Source organism: Hypanus sabinus, chromosome 28 (assembly GCF_030144855.1).
Source record: "Hypanus sabinus isolate sHypSab1 chromosome 28, sHypSab1.hap1, whole genome shotgun sequence".
In the NCBI taxonomy this organism is placed as follows: Eukaryota; Metazoa; Chordata; class Chondrichthyes; order Myliobatiformes; family Dasyatidae; genus Hypanus; species Hypanus sabinus.
The window spans coordinates 11,692,422-11,708,612 of NC_082733.1; the positions used below are offsets into that span (position 1 = coordinate 11,692,422).

Here is a 16,191-nt window from a genome sequence, read left to right on the forward strand (position 1 = left end):
GAGTCGTCTGCCCGGGTCAAGCCGCAGCGTGTGAACTTCAGGGGGCAAAAGAAAAAGTTGACCCGACCACTTCTTCAAAGGGAGAATAGAGTGGTTCCAAATGTTGGAGGCTGGTGCATTGCAATCTTTAAAGTTTGGAACTTTGAGGCAGATGACAAATGATGTTCGCCTGGTAGTTTATTGGTTTTAGTTGGGTGACTCGACCAAAAACATGAGGGAATGGGGGTGGGGGAAGGTTTCGGCTTAATAATCATAGTTAGAAGTAAGTCGTGATCTCATTTAAAGGTGCTTGACATGACAGAATTAACATTGTACTGCTTGGGGACACTCCTAACTAGGGGTTATGTTGTCGCGTTTTAAACTTGCGTGTATTTAGTCCTAATTAAGAGTCTAGGAGACTTCTGTATGAAAGTTTTCGCGTCAAAGGTGGTTGTGGGAAGTAAGAGGTCGTACATCGGCTGGCTAACTAACATAGGCATAAGTGATTGTTTTTCTTGGCACGATTTAACTAGTGGTGTGCCACGGGGATCAGTACTGTGGCCTCGGTTATTTACAATTTGCACGGATGCAGGCAACAGACTGGTTGCTCAATTGTGAGAAGAGTTGCCGTTGAAGGAGTTGTCTCACAACCCCAAGTATGTTTTCATGAGTTTAAAAGTTTGCTTCGCCGTGCCTGTAGTTCAATCTAAATGTCAGCTATTTGGTTTTAGCCGGGCATTCTAAGATGTTATGCCTCCAAGGCCAGTTGGCAGATGGTGTTTTTATTTCTTCTTCGGAGTAACTGAAAAGTTGACTCAAAAAGTTTGTTTTTAGTTGTGTTGCAACAAGCCTCGAGAACATGACCAAATATTGTTTTTGTCTTTGAGAAGTTGCTTGCGTTGAGGATTTTTTCTCTGCAGTGTTAAGCTATCATGTTGGATGTGAAGTTGGCCACTGAGATGCAGATTAAATCTGCTCAGCCTAGTATTATCATTCTCTTGCCATCTGAATTGCTCTTGCTAAATAAACATCCTCTTTAAACTCTTACTTCCAACTTGGCTCTCTGTTGCTGATTAAACAATGAGCCTTTGCCTTTGTATATACACGCTTGTAACCTTTTAGCTTTATTGCTGTTTTGTCCACAAGACAGAGGAGCAGAATTTGGCCCATGGAGTCTGCACCACCATTCTATCGTGGCTGATCCATTCCCTTCTCAACACCTGCCATCTTCCTGTAACCTTTCACGACCTAACTAATCGAGACCCTAACAACCTCCACCTTAAACATACTCAAGGACGTGGCTTTCACAGCCATCTAATTCCACAGATTCACCACCCGCTTTCCAAATGAATTCCTCATCTGTTCTAAAGGTACACCCCTTTATTCTGGGGCTGTGCCCTCTAGTCCGAGACTCCATCCACCCCCCCCCCCCCACTACAGGAAACAACCTCTCCACATCTGCCTCGGTTTTTTAACATTTAATGAGATTTCCTCTTCCCAATGGCAGCTCAATACCCAATACTGCTCACAATACTCCAAGTGAAGCCTCACCACTGTTTTATAAAGTCTCAGTATTACATCCTTGCTTTTATATTCTAGTCCTCTCAAAGTGAATGCTAACATTGCATTTGCCTTCTTCACCACTGACTCGACCTACAAGTTAACCTTTAGGGAATCTGCACAGGGGCTCCCAAACACCTTTGCACCCTGGATTTTGAATTTTCTTCCTGTTTAGAAAGTAGTCTACAATTTTATTCCGTCTATCAAAGTAACCATACACCCCCCTGTACTATATTCCATCTACCACCCCTTTGCCCATTCTTCCAATCAAAGCCCTTATGCAGCGTTCTTGCTTCCTCAATGCTACCTGTCCCTCCACCTATCATCATACCATGCGCAAACTTGGCCGCAAAGCTGTTAATTCTGTCATCCAAATCATTGACATACAAAGTTGTTGTGGAGCAACTTTATTGAATTGACTTTATTTCTTGCATCCTTTATATACAATACATGAGTAAAATATCTTTACATCTCCATCCAAATGTGCAATGTGCAGTCATAGTAATTTATAATAAATAGAACGGTCAATGTAACACAGAAATACACTCAAATCAGCATGAGTTAATCAGTCTGATGGCCTGGTGGAAGAAGCTGTTCTGGAGCTTCTTGATCCTGGCTTTTATGTTGTGGTACTGTTTTCCGGATGGTAGCAGCTGGAATAGATTGTGGTTGGGGTGACTCAGGTCCCCAGTGATCCTACAGGCCTTTTTTCACACCTGTTTTTGTAAATGTCCTGAATCATGGGAAGTTCACAACTACAGATGTTCTGGGCTGTCTGCACCACTCTCTACAGAGTCCTGCAATTGAGGAAAGTACAGTTTCCATAGCAGGTAGTGATGCAGAATACATGAGTAAAATATCTTTACATCTCCATCCAAATGTGCAATGTGCAGTCATAGTAATTTATAATAAATAGAATGGTCAATGTAACACAGAAATACACTCAAATCAGCATGAGTTAATCAGTCTGATGGCCTGGTGGAAGAAGCTGTTCTGGAGCTTCTTGATCCTGGCTTTTATGTTGTGGTACTGTTTTCCGGATGGTAGCAGCTGGAATAGATTGTGGTTGGGGTGACTCAGGTCCCCAGTGATCCTACAGGCCTTTTTTCACACCTGTTTTTGTAAATGTCCTGAATCATGGGAAGTTCACAACTACTGATGTTCTGGGCTGTCTGCACCACTCTCTACAGAGTCCTGCAATTGAGGAAAGTACAGTTTCCATAGCAGGTAGTGATGCAGTCAGTCAGGATGCTCTCAATTGTGCTCCTGTAGAAAATCCTTAGGAGTTGGGGACCTGTACCAAACTTCCTCAACCGTCTAAGGTGAAAGAGGCGCTGTTGTGCTTTTTTCACCACACAGCTGGTGTGTACAGACCCCTTGAGGTCCTCGGTGTTGTGGATGCCAAAGAACTTAAAGCTGTTCACCCTCTCAACCCCAGATCCGTTGATGTCAAGCCTGTCTCCATTCCTCCTGTAATCCACAACCAGCTCCTTTGTTTTTGCGACATTGAGGGAGAGGTTGTATTCTTGATACCACTGTGTCAGGGTGATGACTTCTTCGCTGGAGGCCACTTTGTTATTATTTGAGATTAGGCCAGTGTCATGTCGTCAGCAAATTTAATTAGCAAATTGGAGCCATGGGTGGTGACACAGCTGTGGATGAGGTTGTGGGGGACCTTAATATTTGGGTTGATTTGCTTGTTTGTTCTAAAATATGCTTTTCCATTTCTTCATCATTAGACACGACCCATCCAGTTTTCTTATTTTGTATTTTCCCCAGATCTTTGTCAATATACTATCTAACTACATATTCAACAATGCCACCTATTATTACACAATGTTCTCTAACTTGCAAAATGAATATTCTCTTTGTGGTCTCAGCAGTTCCAGTTGGAACTAACCTCAGACTGATGCAGATTCTGCAAGGGAAATGTGATGATTCAACTGCAGGCTTTTGGGAAATGTAATGAGTGAGGATGGTTCAAGCCTTATTGTTATTTAAGTAAAGAGATCCTTGTATTGGGCCAGAGGGAAACTGTTACTCATGGACTCTGTGGTGCCTTGATGTTAGCAGTAGAAGAATGAACCATAGAATGGGCAGGTGAATGGTGTAGAATCCTTTCTAGATGTGGACCCAACTGGTGTCCTGCAACAGAATAAATTTTTGGAATCTTATTGCTAAGTTCTACTCTGCAGCAAAATGCTCTATATTCAAGGTGGTCCCAACCTCTCACAGATGGAGCTGATCATTTTTATGTAGAGCAGCCAATACAGGGTTTAGTAATTCTCGCTTCTTTGCCCCATGAGTTTTCAGCAGCTGTGGGGGGGGGGGGGGGGGATTTACTTTTAAAGACAAAGGGTAGTTAGCACAAATTTTTAGAGAAGGCTGAAATTGTAGGTTTGTGATCTACAAAGCAGACTAGACATTTTTCTTGCTCCTTATAACATGCTGCATCATAACTAGTGCACTGGATAACATAGGGGGAAGTGCCTTAAGTTGAAACTTCAAGCAAACACTTGAATTAAATTGATCTTTAAAATAAGAGGCTGCAATAAATTCTTCAAAAACTGAGCTTTCATTTCCAAATTTCAGTGTAACCTTATGAATTCCTGAGGTTTGCTTATCAAGTAAGGGATAATTATCTGATGTTCTGCATCAGAATTACTTTTTAAATGTATACTGCAGATGCTGGAAATATGAAATAAAAGCAATGCTGAAAACACTCAGCAGATCAGACAGTATTTAGGGGAGGGGCAGGGGGTTTAAGAAGCTTTCGGTGTTCAGGTTGAAGATTTTATTTCTTCTTGTGATGGAATTGTATTTGAACAAAAGGCTAATTAAAATCTGAGTGGTATTTCAGCGGTGAGAAGAGCAGTGGCTTGATCAGACTTGGAGTAGTATTGAGATGGAGTGAATAGTGTTGCAGAGATGAAATGCATATACAGTCAGCCCTCCTTATCCACAGGGGATTGGTTTCGAGACCCCCCCCCCCCCCCCGCAGATACCAAAAATTGCGGATGCTCAAGTCCCTTATTTAACCTGAAGCAGTGCAGTGGTCTTTAGGACCAAGCGGAACCCCGGACTTTATTTAACGTGTCTCTGTGCGGTGGACATTAGGACATGGCAGCATAGCTCTGAATCCGCAGTGTTTCTGTTCATGAATATAATCATGATTGCGATTGAAAATAAGGTGGAAGTAATAAAGCGATCAGAAAGAGGTGAAACGTCATCGGTCATTGGAAAAGCATTAGGCTACAGTCGGTCAACGATCGAAACAATTTTAATGGAGCATGTGATAGACCCTGCCCCGATGAAAGCTACAATTATTACTAAGCAATGCAGTGGTTTAATTATTGAAATACGTATGTTTCTTAAGAGTTTTATATGCATAGGAATGTAAAATATGTACTATATACCAAGAAAAACATTTGACTAATTGACGCTAAATAATAATGTACCTGTTCCGACTTCAAATCCGACTTAAAGACGGACTCAGGAACAGAGCTCGTTCATAACCCGGGGGCTGTCTGTACTTTTAAGTCATTTCTAGATTACTTATACCTAATACAATGTAAATGCTATGTAAATAGTTGTTATACTGTATAGTTTAGAGAATAATGACAAGAAAAAATAGTCTGTACATGCTCAAACAACGTGTTGGAGAGAGAACTTCTGGGTTTTCCCGATCTGCGATTGGTTGAATCCGCGCATGCAGAGGGCCGACTGTACCTTGTGTACGTGTTGGAATCTTTATCTTGTACAGTCAAATTTTAACCCACGTCTGAGTTTGATTGTTGGCTTATTGCTTTTCTGGGTTGGTGTGTGTATGTGTGTATAAAAGAAGTAGACCAACCAAAAAAACTGTAGTTCTTTTATGAAGGTATTAAGCCAGGTTAGGTGCAGCTGAGACGCTGGGTGGAATTTCTCAATCCAGAACTACAGTATTTCATTTTATGCAGGAAATCTCCATGACTGTTATTTTTCCTGTCATTTGGCAGTCATTGTAACACTTATGTTTGAGATAGTGATTTCTAATTAGTTACTCTTGGAAGTATGTGGAAATTCTTAATGTCTGGAGATAGAAAAATTTTTTTTTGCCAGATGTAGCTGTGGTTGGCAGCTCGTCTAGGAGGAGGAAAACACCCTAAAAATGGTGGCTTTTGTATTCCCCTGCATAGATGCTGTCTGACCTGCTGAGTCCCTTCAGCAATTTGTGTGTGTTGCTCATGAATTCTGTTACTGATGTGGTTACCGCATTAATTGTCCGACCCTAATTGCACAGAAGCCTTGGAGTCTGCACATTGGAGAACTGTACTGCAAGCATCGAAACAAAAAGCTGTATCTAAAAAGAATCTACAGCACATTGCATTGTAGTAACCAAATTCTGTTCTGTACAATCCATTTTTGCCAAAGATGCAAATCAATCTACTGATTCCCTTCATTTACTGCTTGCTCGACATTCAGATATCTGTATTTAGTCATTGTTAGCAGTTTCCTCGCATAGATTCTAAAGATCCCCACAAATATTTTTTACCTACAAACATTTAACTAAAGGCTATAGCTAAAGAGGAAATTGCTAGTGCATCCGACATAAGAAATAGATTTAAGTTATGTGAACATAATTATGCAAACGTGGGTGTCCAGTGTTCCAAATGCCAGTGACAAAGTCTTCTACCTACAGTAGAATAATTACTTATGGGGAAGGTAGCAGAGCATTCTCGTGCTTGATGCTATTGGTTTTGGGTCAGAATGATTGGCCAAGGGTCATATGACAGTAGAAGCAACACTCGGGATGCTTTATGAAATATAATGTTGAAATTATAAATTTCAGGGGAAGAATGATATACAGATACTTTCTGAAACTCAAAGGTATTTGGCGTTCACATTTAATGGCAGTGGATGGAAGGGGTTTAACTTAAAACCTGAGCTGCAAACTGAGAACCCAGGACAGAACTTTAAATGGTAGCATGATGTATAGCAATACGTAGTACATTTGCCCTGTGTCCACTTTTTCAAATGGAAATAAAATCCACAGTTCTGTGCACAATTCCCAATCCAATAGATGCAGTGGATTCTGGTTAATTGGGCCATCAGTTAATCGAGGCAGTCGCTTATTCAGGACAGCTCCTAAAGTACAGAATCAATCCGGAAAGAAGCTGGGATTTCCTTTATTTGGGGCACTATGCCACTTAATTGGGACAGGAGACTTGTCAAACATTTTCGAACTAGAATCGGTCACGTGCACGTCATATGGTCATTAGCTCAGAGTAAACGTTTGTTTAGTAGCATTTTTGTGTGTTCGTGTTTTTAAAAAAAAAAGCAGTGATTTTTGTCTCTGATAGTTGGTTAGTAATTACCAGTAAGACAATTCGGAACTGTTTTGCTCACTGTGGTCTTGGAGATGCCAGAAACAACTGGGAATGAAAATGAAACATTTTTATTACTTCAACAAGTTAGGAAATACGAAGAATTTGAAGATTTTGACCATCGTCTTGAAATGAAGATTTGGAGGATGCAATTGTCAAAAGCACTGTTTGAAGGCAGTCCTGCACTTTCATTTACAGTCAATGAAAACATATCAGTGGACACCGAATAACTATGAGGAACTAATACAGTTTTATATATTGTAGTAGTTTTAGTGTTATGATTTGTCCCGTGTAGGTTGAGTACCCTTTATCCACAATGTATTTTGAGCACCGACTTGTGGAATTTCCCATTGGAGACAAGTCATTGGGAAGGTTACCAGGAGGTGCATCGGTCTCCGCACACAACAGACAGATGAGAAGTGACATCACATATGTAAAGAACAGAATGAAAAATAGAAAAACATTACAGCAAATGAAGATCTTAATTCTGTATTGAAAGAGTGGGTCCGTCACCAGAGTGAATGTATGTCATCTGACAGTATGTTGATCGTGAAACAAGCAAAAATCTATCACAATGAACTGAAAATTAATGGTAATTGTGAATATTCATCAGGCTGGTTGCGGAAATTAAAGGCATGCATTAAATTTTTAGAGATTTGTAGTGATAGTGTTTGCTGAGCAAGGAGCAGCAAAGAAATTAACTGAATTTCCCAAGATTTTGGCTGAAGAGAAAACACGCTGAATGGCTACATATGTGTGACAAAGACTAATTACTGATAGCACACAAGTTCAGTTCAAAAATAATGAAATCCCAGGCTATCTCATTATATATTCCAAAACCCAAAATCTGAAATGCTTCCAGCTCCAAGATTTTGGATAAGGGTTACTGAACTTGTACTTAATTTAAAAACATAATTTGTTACTCAGTTAAATAGTAGTTTGTTTCTTTTTATACCTTGTTACCTATTTCCGTGAAACTTTGCTAATTGTGGCACCCAGTTAATTGGGCCAAAATGTACTGGTCCTGATAAGTCCCAATTAACTAGAATCCATTGTATTTTGTTTTTTTTTAAATTTGAACCAACCAAAACTTAAAATATGCACAAAACAAGAATACAGCTGGAAAAAGTAGTCCAAACACCAGGGTTTAATGGGCAAGAGCACCTAAATAAATTAAGTCATCGCAAAATTGTTCCAGAGATGGATTAGATGGCATGGCAAAGCTTTAATTCAATGGCTGAAGGAAGAGCCACAACTGGGATGATGGTGCTAGGTCTCAATATTTAGTTCACTCTCTGCCACTTAGTGTATGTGTCATTATCAGGCCAAACCAGGAGATACACTCGAATACTAAACTTTCATTTCACAAGTGGTACAGTCAGAAATTCTGCCATGGCTTTACTTAAGCCTTGTCAATTCCAGAAACTAAGAGAAACACCAGTTGGTGTCTCAGAACTAGATGCAGTAAAGCCAGAGGACAATGTTTCTGGAAATAGGCTCTGAACTCTCTTGGAAGGAAATAGATATGCAGGATCACATCTCAGACACCACAATCATTCCAGTAAAAGATTTAAACTTTCAATCTTTGAAGAATCAGTAACAAGAGTCAAACGTGTTGAAAGAATGACTACCTGGGGCACCACCCAAACTTATGATTACCTTGAATAATGAATACAAACTGCCATTTTTAACATTTTATGCCATGTAAGTGAACTCACTGCCATAGTTCATTACTGAGAACAGGATGCATTCAGTGGTAAATATATTTTTGAACTGACTCAAATGAGCAAAACATTCTTTCTAGATTGGAGCCATGCCAACTTTACAAGCGATCTTAATAGTTCAAGTGGAATACTGACCTTCATGCAACCAAGTTAACTTTAAAAAAAAATATATATATATATATATAATCTACAAAATCGCAAACTTCAGTTCATTCCTCGCTGTTGAACCTGGTCCTGGGTGCATCCACCTTGTCTGCTGCATCAAATCGCCTCCAAGTGGCTCCAGCATTGGCTCACCTCCCGCACTCGGGCCCGGGCCCCGCTGCCTCAATTTGGCCTGTACCCCCCATGCTGCAACCATCCTGCGTCTTTGCAACCCCAGTTCACACTGTAAAACTCTCAGGTCATACAGGCGGTTCAAAAGCTCAGCTCTGAAAGGGAATTTGCAGGCTATTGATTGCAGTTATGGTATCTGAGGAAAATGTGTTTAATCAGTAATTTATAGTTTTGCTACCATTAACCTGAATCAGCTAAATTTTCTTATGCAGTGTGAGGATAAAACAATGTAAATCCAGCAATATACTTCACCTGCCAAAGTTGTGTAGGGGCTGTAAGTTAAATTAATTGACAACTTGCTTTCCTGTCTAATCCTTGACGGCAGATTTGGTTACAGTCTATTAGATTTGTCAATATGGGAGCTCTCAATACTGATGCTCTATGATGTGATTTAAAAGGTTTAGATTTAAATTGCACACTAAATGCAATTTTGTCCATTGTTTAATTAGAAAGATTGTAGAATCATAAATTAAACGGTGCATGATCTGCTTGCATCTTAAGCAGAGTGCATTTCAATGTGATGGTGGGAATTGTTAGATTGAGTTTCACACGACAGTAAATGAGCTGTCTTCTAATGCAGGCTAATTAGGTTGCTCACTCAGCAGAGGTCGACATGGTACTTGAGTAATTTGGACACCACTGTTTATAACTTTCTGAGAAATCTTTGTCACTGGCAAAACTAGTTGGCCCTGCCTGTAGGAAAGTGGGGTTGAATCATTAGTGATCCCAGTGAGTTCCAGGATTTGGATTTTGCAATAATAAGGCAATGGGTGTGTGTTTTGGAGGACAACCTAAAAGCAGTGAGTTCCCATATAGCTGCTCCTTGTCTGTTGATAGCCATCATGGGTTTGGGAGGTGCTGGGTAAACTGTGGTCCAAGCACATTAGTGTAGGTAGTATTCAGTGCAGTGGTGGAGGAAATGAATGTTGTTTTGTTGGTGGGTAAACGCACTGCTTCTCCTGGATGGTGCAGAGCTACTTTAGTTTTTGGAGCTGCAGTTGACTTCTGAGGGTGTCAGTAGGGAGGCCCCCGTCACAGGAAACCTGAACTCTGATTTAGTCATCGCTCCCGCATCTGGTTTCACTGGTCTCGGCCTCACCCCTCTCTCCCACTTCTGGAAGCTATCATCTGCCTGATCTACTCCCACTTCTGAAGCAGGGTCTTGACCAGAATTGTCTTCTGTCCCTCTGTTGCCACAGAGTGCATTTCAGTGTGACGGTGGGAATTGTTAGATTGAGTTTCATACAACAGTAAATGAGCTGTCTTCTAATGCAGGCTAATTGGGTTGCTCACTCAATAGAGATTGACATTGTACTTGAGTAATTTAACTCTTTTTTTTCCCCAGCAGTTTTCGATTTTTTTTTGTTCCCGGTTCCAGCAACTGTAGTCTCTTGTGTTCCTAAACTAGCCTAGCACAATATTTAATCGTGGTCCATCTGTTTGAAATATCCCCATTGGAGTTTATTGTGCAAAGCAATTAAATCAGACTGTAGAGATTTTCAAGGAGTGATTCGTAGCCTATTGTAGGGAAGTATATAATCATGCGCTTGAGTAGAAAGAATAAAGGCATAGGTTATTTTCTAAATGAGGAGAAAATTGAGCAATCAGAGGTGGAAAATGGACTTGGGAGTCCTTATGCAGGATTCCCTCAAGGATAACTTGCATTTTGCATCCTTGAAGATCAGTGGTGACAAACGGTCTTTGCAGCAAATGTAAGTAATGACCAGAACTACATAATCATAAATCAGTCTGGTTCACAAATATTTTTCAATGGGTGGATATTTATTCTACTGTACTTATCTAGTCTGGCGTACATGGGACACCAGATCCGCTTGAATACCCAGCTAACCGCTCATTTGTAATGTTGCTGCTCTGTAAAAGAACAAAACCTAGTAAAGCACCTAGCATTAGCAAATCATCTTGGTCCAAAGCGTCGACTGTTTATTCTCTCCATAGATGCTGCTTGACTTGCTGAATTCCTCCAGCATTTTGTGTGTGTTAATGAGAGAGTAGTTGAATTTATGAAGCTAGTTTTCCCTGAAGTAACTTGGGATGATGCTTTATGCTTTATTAGGTGTTATTCTCAGATTTTTAAACAAATGTATGACCCATTGAATTAAGTTGAAACCATTGCTACTGTTCTGTAGTTTCATAAAACCTGCCAAGGGTAGCAATTTCTTTCCTCTGAAGATCAGTAGTGACAAATGGCTTTGCAGTATAAGTGTACATTGTTCAGGTTTTCCAGCATCTGCAGAAGCTCTAGTTTTGTAAACAGCTACCACACCCTATCCTGATGCTGTTCACTTGATTTTTTTTTGCACCATTCTCTTTAAACTCTTAAGGCAGGGTTTCCTAACTTTCCTTCTACAATGGACTCCTACCATAAACCAAGGGGTTCCTGGACCCTAGGTTAGGACCCCTGCTTGAGAGACAGTTGTGCATGAAGATCCCAGGAGATCAGCAGTTTCTGAGATGCTCAAACCATCCAGGTTCACTGACATGGCTAGCATTTATTATCTGTCCTGAAATGAAGATGCATTTACAAGTTAGTCACCTTTAACAGGCAAGTCATGGGTGGCTTACTTTTATTCCTGAATGACATGACTAAACCAGTTATGGTTTCATTATCAGTCTGAATTTCCTGGTCACTGCTTCTGATGTCAGTGCATTGCTTACTACTGCCAAGATGAGGCCGAACTTAGATTGGAGGAGCAGTGCTTTAGGAATGGGTATCTTCCAATCTGATGGCATGAATATCAGTTTCTTCAACTTCTGGTCATTTGTTTTTCTTCCTTCGACCCTTCTGTTTTTCCATTTTACATTTTGGTTACCCTCTCACATCCTTTGCTCATCACCTCCCTCTGGTTCCCCTTTCTTCCATGATTCCTCTCCTGTTAGATTCCTCCTTCAGCTCTTTACGTCTTGCACCTATCCCCTCCCTGCTTGTACTCCTTCCCTTGCCCTTATTCTGGCTTCTGCCCCCTTTCCTTTCAATCCTGACTATGGATCTCGACCAGAAAGATTGACTGTTTATTTCACTTCTGCAATAGTGCCTGACTTGCTGAGTTGTTCCAGTGTTTATGGGCTAAATTATGTTCCAATTGAGGTGCTGTGCTGGTTTGATGATTGTGGTGCTGCTATAGTAAATTGTTCTCTAAATGAATATCTGAATTTGCTTGTGAAGAGATCATTAGTGATGCAAATGGCTGAATAAGTCAAGATAAAGGGAGGCATTGAAATGTGTTAATCGCAGCATTTAATGTAGGATCAGATGGTGCTTACAGCCCCCCAAAGTAGTTTCCATTGCACTTGCAATCCATCCAATAACATACGCAGCCCCAGTCATCCATGATTCCCTTAGCACTCTGGGCCTTTTGTCTTTTAAAATCCCTTACTCGTTGAGGCTTGGAAGAGTTTGTGCTTCAGATTGTACTTGCTTTTGGGAGATGTTCCTCTCTTGGGGTTGATCTTGGGGTCCTAAGAACAGTTGTCATTTTCAATAGCATTGGGGTAGAAGGGACAGTTACCGTGCTGTAAATATAAATAAAATGAAAACTGAATAATGCTGTATGTAAGGAGTGGATAGAAAGTGACAATCTAAACTGGGGGTTTGTAGGGAATGTGCTTGGAAAAAAGCCCCGAGGCTGACTTAAAGCTAACTATATATTGAGAATGGGGAGGGGACTGAACCTCGAAAACAAATAAACTTGATTGCTTTTATTAAATTCTTTGGTTGATTAAGTGTGTGTGTGTTTTTAAAAAAAAAAGTTATCAGCTTTTAGAATATGTTTTACTGTTGCATTTCATGTTAAAAGCTAAACAATAGTTGCTCTTTCAGAGAACTTACCTCATGCAGCACGATTTGGAGGGGGCCCTCTGGACAGCAAGTCCTGGCACACTGAGCAGCCAATTTTGGCAGACAACCTTCATTAAAGAAAAGTGAATGAATTCTAGTGTTTTAAGATTTTGAAATTTTGTAGGAATGGACCTGCTCGGATGGGTGGAATTTTAGCAGAAACCAGGGTATTAATACTATCCTCAGATTAACCATGTCATTTGTCACAGTGTCAGCTGAGCATAATAAACATGCCCGAGAATGGATGAAGAAATATGTCAGAGGAACTCGGTGAGTCAAACAGGATCTGTAGGAGGAACAGAAATCTCATAGTTTGAGTTAAAAACCAAGCATGAGGACTGAGCCAGGGAGGTGGTTGTGTAAAGAGGAAAAGGGGAGGGGTGAGACAAGAGACTGTGCTCACTGGTGGACTGTGGAAGGTATGATGAGCAGCTTGCAGTGGAGAGGGGTGGGGGTCTAGTGGAATTGGGAGAGTGGCAGGTGAATGATAGATGATGTAAAGGTTGGATACAGCTGCTGGAGGGATTTGAGCAGGACTGCAAAGGTTTTGGAATCTGATGAGTAAAAATGGTGATAATAGGAACCATTAGGGGAGAAGTGATGAGCAGATGGAACTAGCTAGAACTAGATGAAGGTGAGGAGGTCGGGAGGAAGCCTGTGGATGAACTGTGTGTTTGATATGTGGATGGAATCAGGAAGGGGACAAGGTGACTAATTTGCTGGGGGTGGTGGATTTGTGTGGGGGTAAAGGGGACAAAAATGGGGGGGATCTGGAGGAGACTCCTAAGAGGGGATGAGGGATAGGAAAGAACCTGCCATAGGAGAGGGTTTCCTAAAATTAGGAAACGCGTTGTTCATGCCCAGCCATATGGAGGTAGACTTTACAATTTTCTCACAGGTTTTTCTTGCCCCTCCCCTACCTGGTTTGAGTTGTACTAGTTTTCTCCCCTCTCCACTTAGACTTGATTCAGTGTTTGGACCCAAAGCATTAACAATTCATTTTGCTTGTTCTTCAGCAGGCTGTTCACTGTGTCATGGTCCAGCGTCTGCAATCTCTTGTGTGTCAGAATGGGTTGAATTAGTTGTGTAGTGAGTGTGAGTAAATAGTGACACTTCAACTCCTAGCAATAAAAGTTACATAATAGTCTGACCTGGCTCCTGAAACTTGAAGCCCTTGAGCTCAGGGAATGGAGTCATTTGCACTCTGAGCTTCTACTGTTTGCATGTGAGAAATTGTACATGTCAATTCCCAAATTAATGAGGAGGTCAATCGAAAATATTCAGTAGTAGTAGTAAGCTGAATAGTTCAGTCCATTCACAGCAGTACCTTATGCAATTACCTTTTTCTTTACTCTGGCTTCAGTTGGAAAGAGCCTTGTGACCTGATCATGATTCTGGGTAATACCAAACAGTAGTGCATTTAATATAAACCTCAGGAATTATAACACAGTACTGATTAGATGAGCAGTCTGAAATTAATGTAACTAAAGGGGAGTATTTGAATTAGTTAAAATTATAAGCCAGTTTGGGGCTGATGTAACATTTTTTTGAATTGGATGAAGCCCTAAGTTAACAATTTTATTATTGATTAACTAAATATGCTGTTAACTAAATATTAACTGAATATTAACTAAATGTAACTCCCACAAACATGGGCATTGCTGATCTTGTTCATTATCCATAATGTCCCAGAAAAGATCCCCTCCAACGAACTAGCTGTTGGCCCTTCCAACAGTTTTTTTAAGATAATCCTAAATTATTGCTGTTATCAAATTGTGAGTGTCACTAATTTTCAAACTGTTTTCATTAAGTCTTGTGCTTTGGGTCTCTAGTGGCTGGGCATTGTAGTACCATTTTAGTCTTTCTCCAGTAATTCCCAGTGTGTATTTCTCTGAAATTGTCCATATCTACCTGGAACGGTGAGCTGCACTTACTGAAGTAAAGGGTGCTGGTGCCTTGATAATCTGCACACAGCATAAGCAAGCCTTGTTCGTTGCAATGAAAAACAAAGCCCTTTTTATGCCTGTATTTCGTGTGTCAGGAGCAGAGCAAAGTAAACTGCACATTCCTTGCTAATTCTAGCCTCTTCCAGACCCAACCTCCCACTCAATCACAGATTTTGTTTTCTCCTTAAGGAGTACAAGATCTCAAATATCTTAGCGTAGGGTGTGCAAAAAGAAGCTTTAAATGATGAAGGAAAAAATTCAGTGGTGGGAAGAAGCACTATTTTTCAGTGGTTATGAGAAGTAATTATGAGAAGTTTAACAATTCCATTTGGACTAATATGCGGTGAATCAAATTTTAGTATGAAAATTTTAGGAGAACTGATTTTCATTACATAACTTTAAGGTTCTTAAGTGCAAAAGATTGCTAAGATTTATTGCTGGCAAGGTCAGCTATTAATGTTCTTGCAGGGGTGTTGAGCTGACATAAAATGCTTGAACTCTTCAAGCTGCTGTAGTGCTGTCATCCTTGTGGTGTGATCATCAGATTGTAACTGCAGTTTAATGCTAGTTTTGTATAGTTATTGTGACTTGCTCTTGTATTTTCCTTTGGATGAACTGGTAAGCAGGTATACTGTGTTAATTTGTGGGATTTGAGGGCTTGCTTTGGAGGATTTCTCTGCTATCTTTCCATTAGGAGAATGCAACTAATTAGGCATTTTGGTCAACGTGATCTGTCTGTTTCCATGCTGTACTCTGTGATTTGTTCACTGTTCTCCCTCCCCAGGAGCATTGGCTTACATATTTTTTGTATTGATTTTGCCACTTCTGTGCCCTTCAGCCAGCCCTATTGTATTTTCCTACACCCTTGAACTTCACTATCAGCCATATTACCAATATCATTATCATTTGCAGACAGTCATAGCTCCTATATGGGCTTTCATAATAACAATGAAGATCAAGGAGACAATTGCTGAGCCCTGCAGGATGCCACTAATCGTAGCCCTCTGGTCACTGAAGTTCCATCAACCATTATACTTTGCAACCTCTGACTAAGCTAATTTTTAATTCCTCTTTTCCTTGGCGTTCTGACCCTTTTTTTTGTTGGTACTCAGATTTAAGCAAGGCATTGATAGTGTAGCACATAACTTGTCTAACATGTTGAAGTCCTGATTTGCTCACCAGTAATGTGGCCCCATCTGGGTTGTGAAAGCCCGAGAAACCATGTACCACATCAGCTGGTTTCCTAGTCCTCTGTCACTGTAGCCAGAAGAGATGATCATTTGAAATATGGGATGCATTTTGTCTGGGTCCAGCATTTTCTCATCCATTCTTGTCTTAAAAAAATTGTTTATTTCCTGAGACATGCAACGGTTTTGGCATCTAGGGTCTTCTACAACTTCTACAGCTAATGCTCTGCCATTTGA

General features: G+C 40.5%; 1 protein-coding gene across 1 annotated transcript in view; it reads left to right on the forward strand.

The window, feature by feature from the left end:
* Positions 1-16,191, forward strand: part of chsy1 (chondroitin sulfate synthase 1) — a 58,639-nt gene that overhangs the window by 6,351 nt on the left and 36,097 nt on the right. The window lies entirely within an intron of this gene.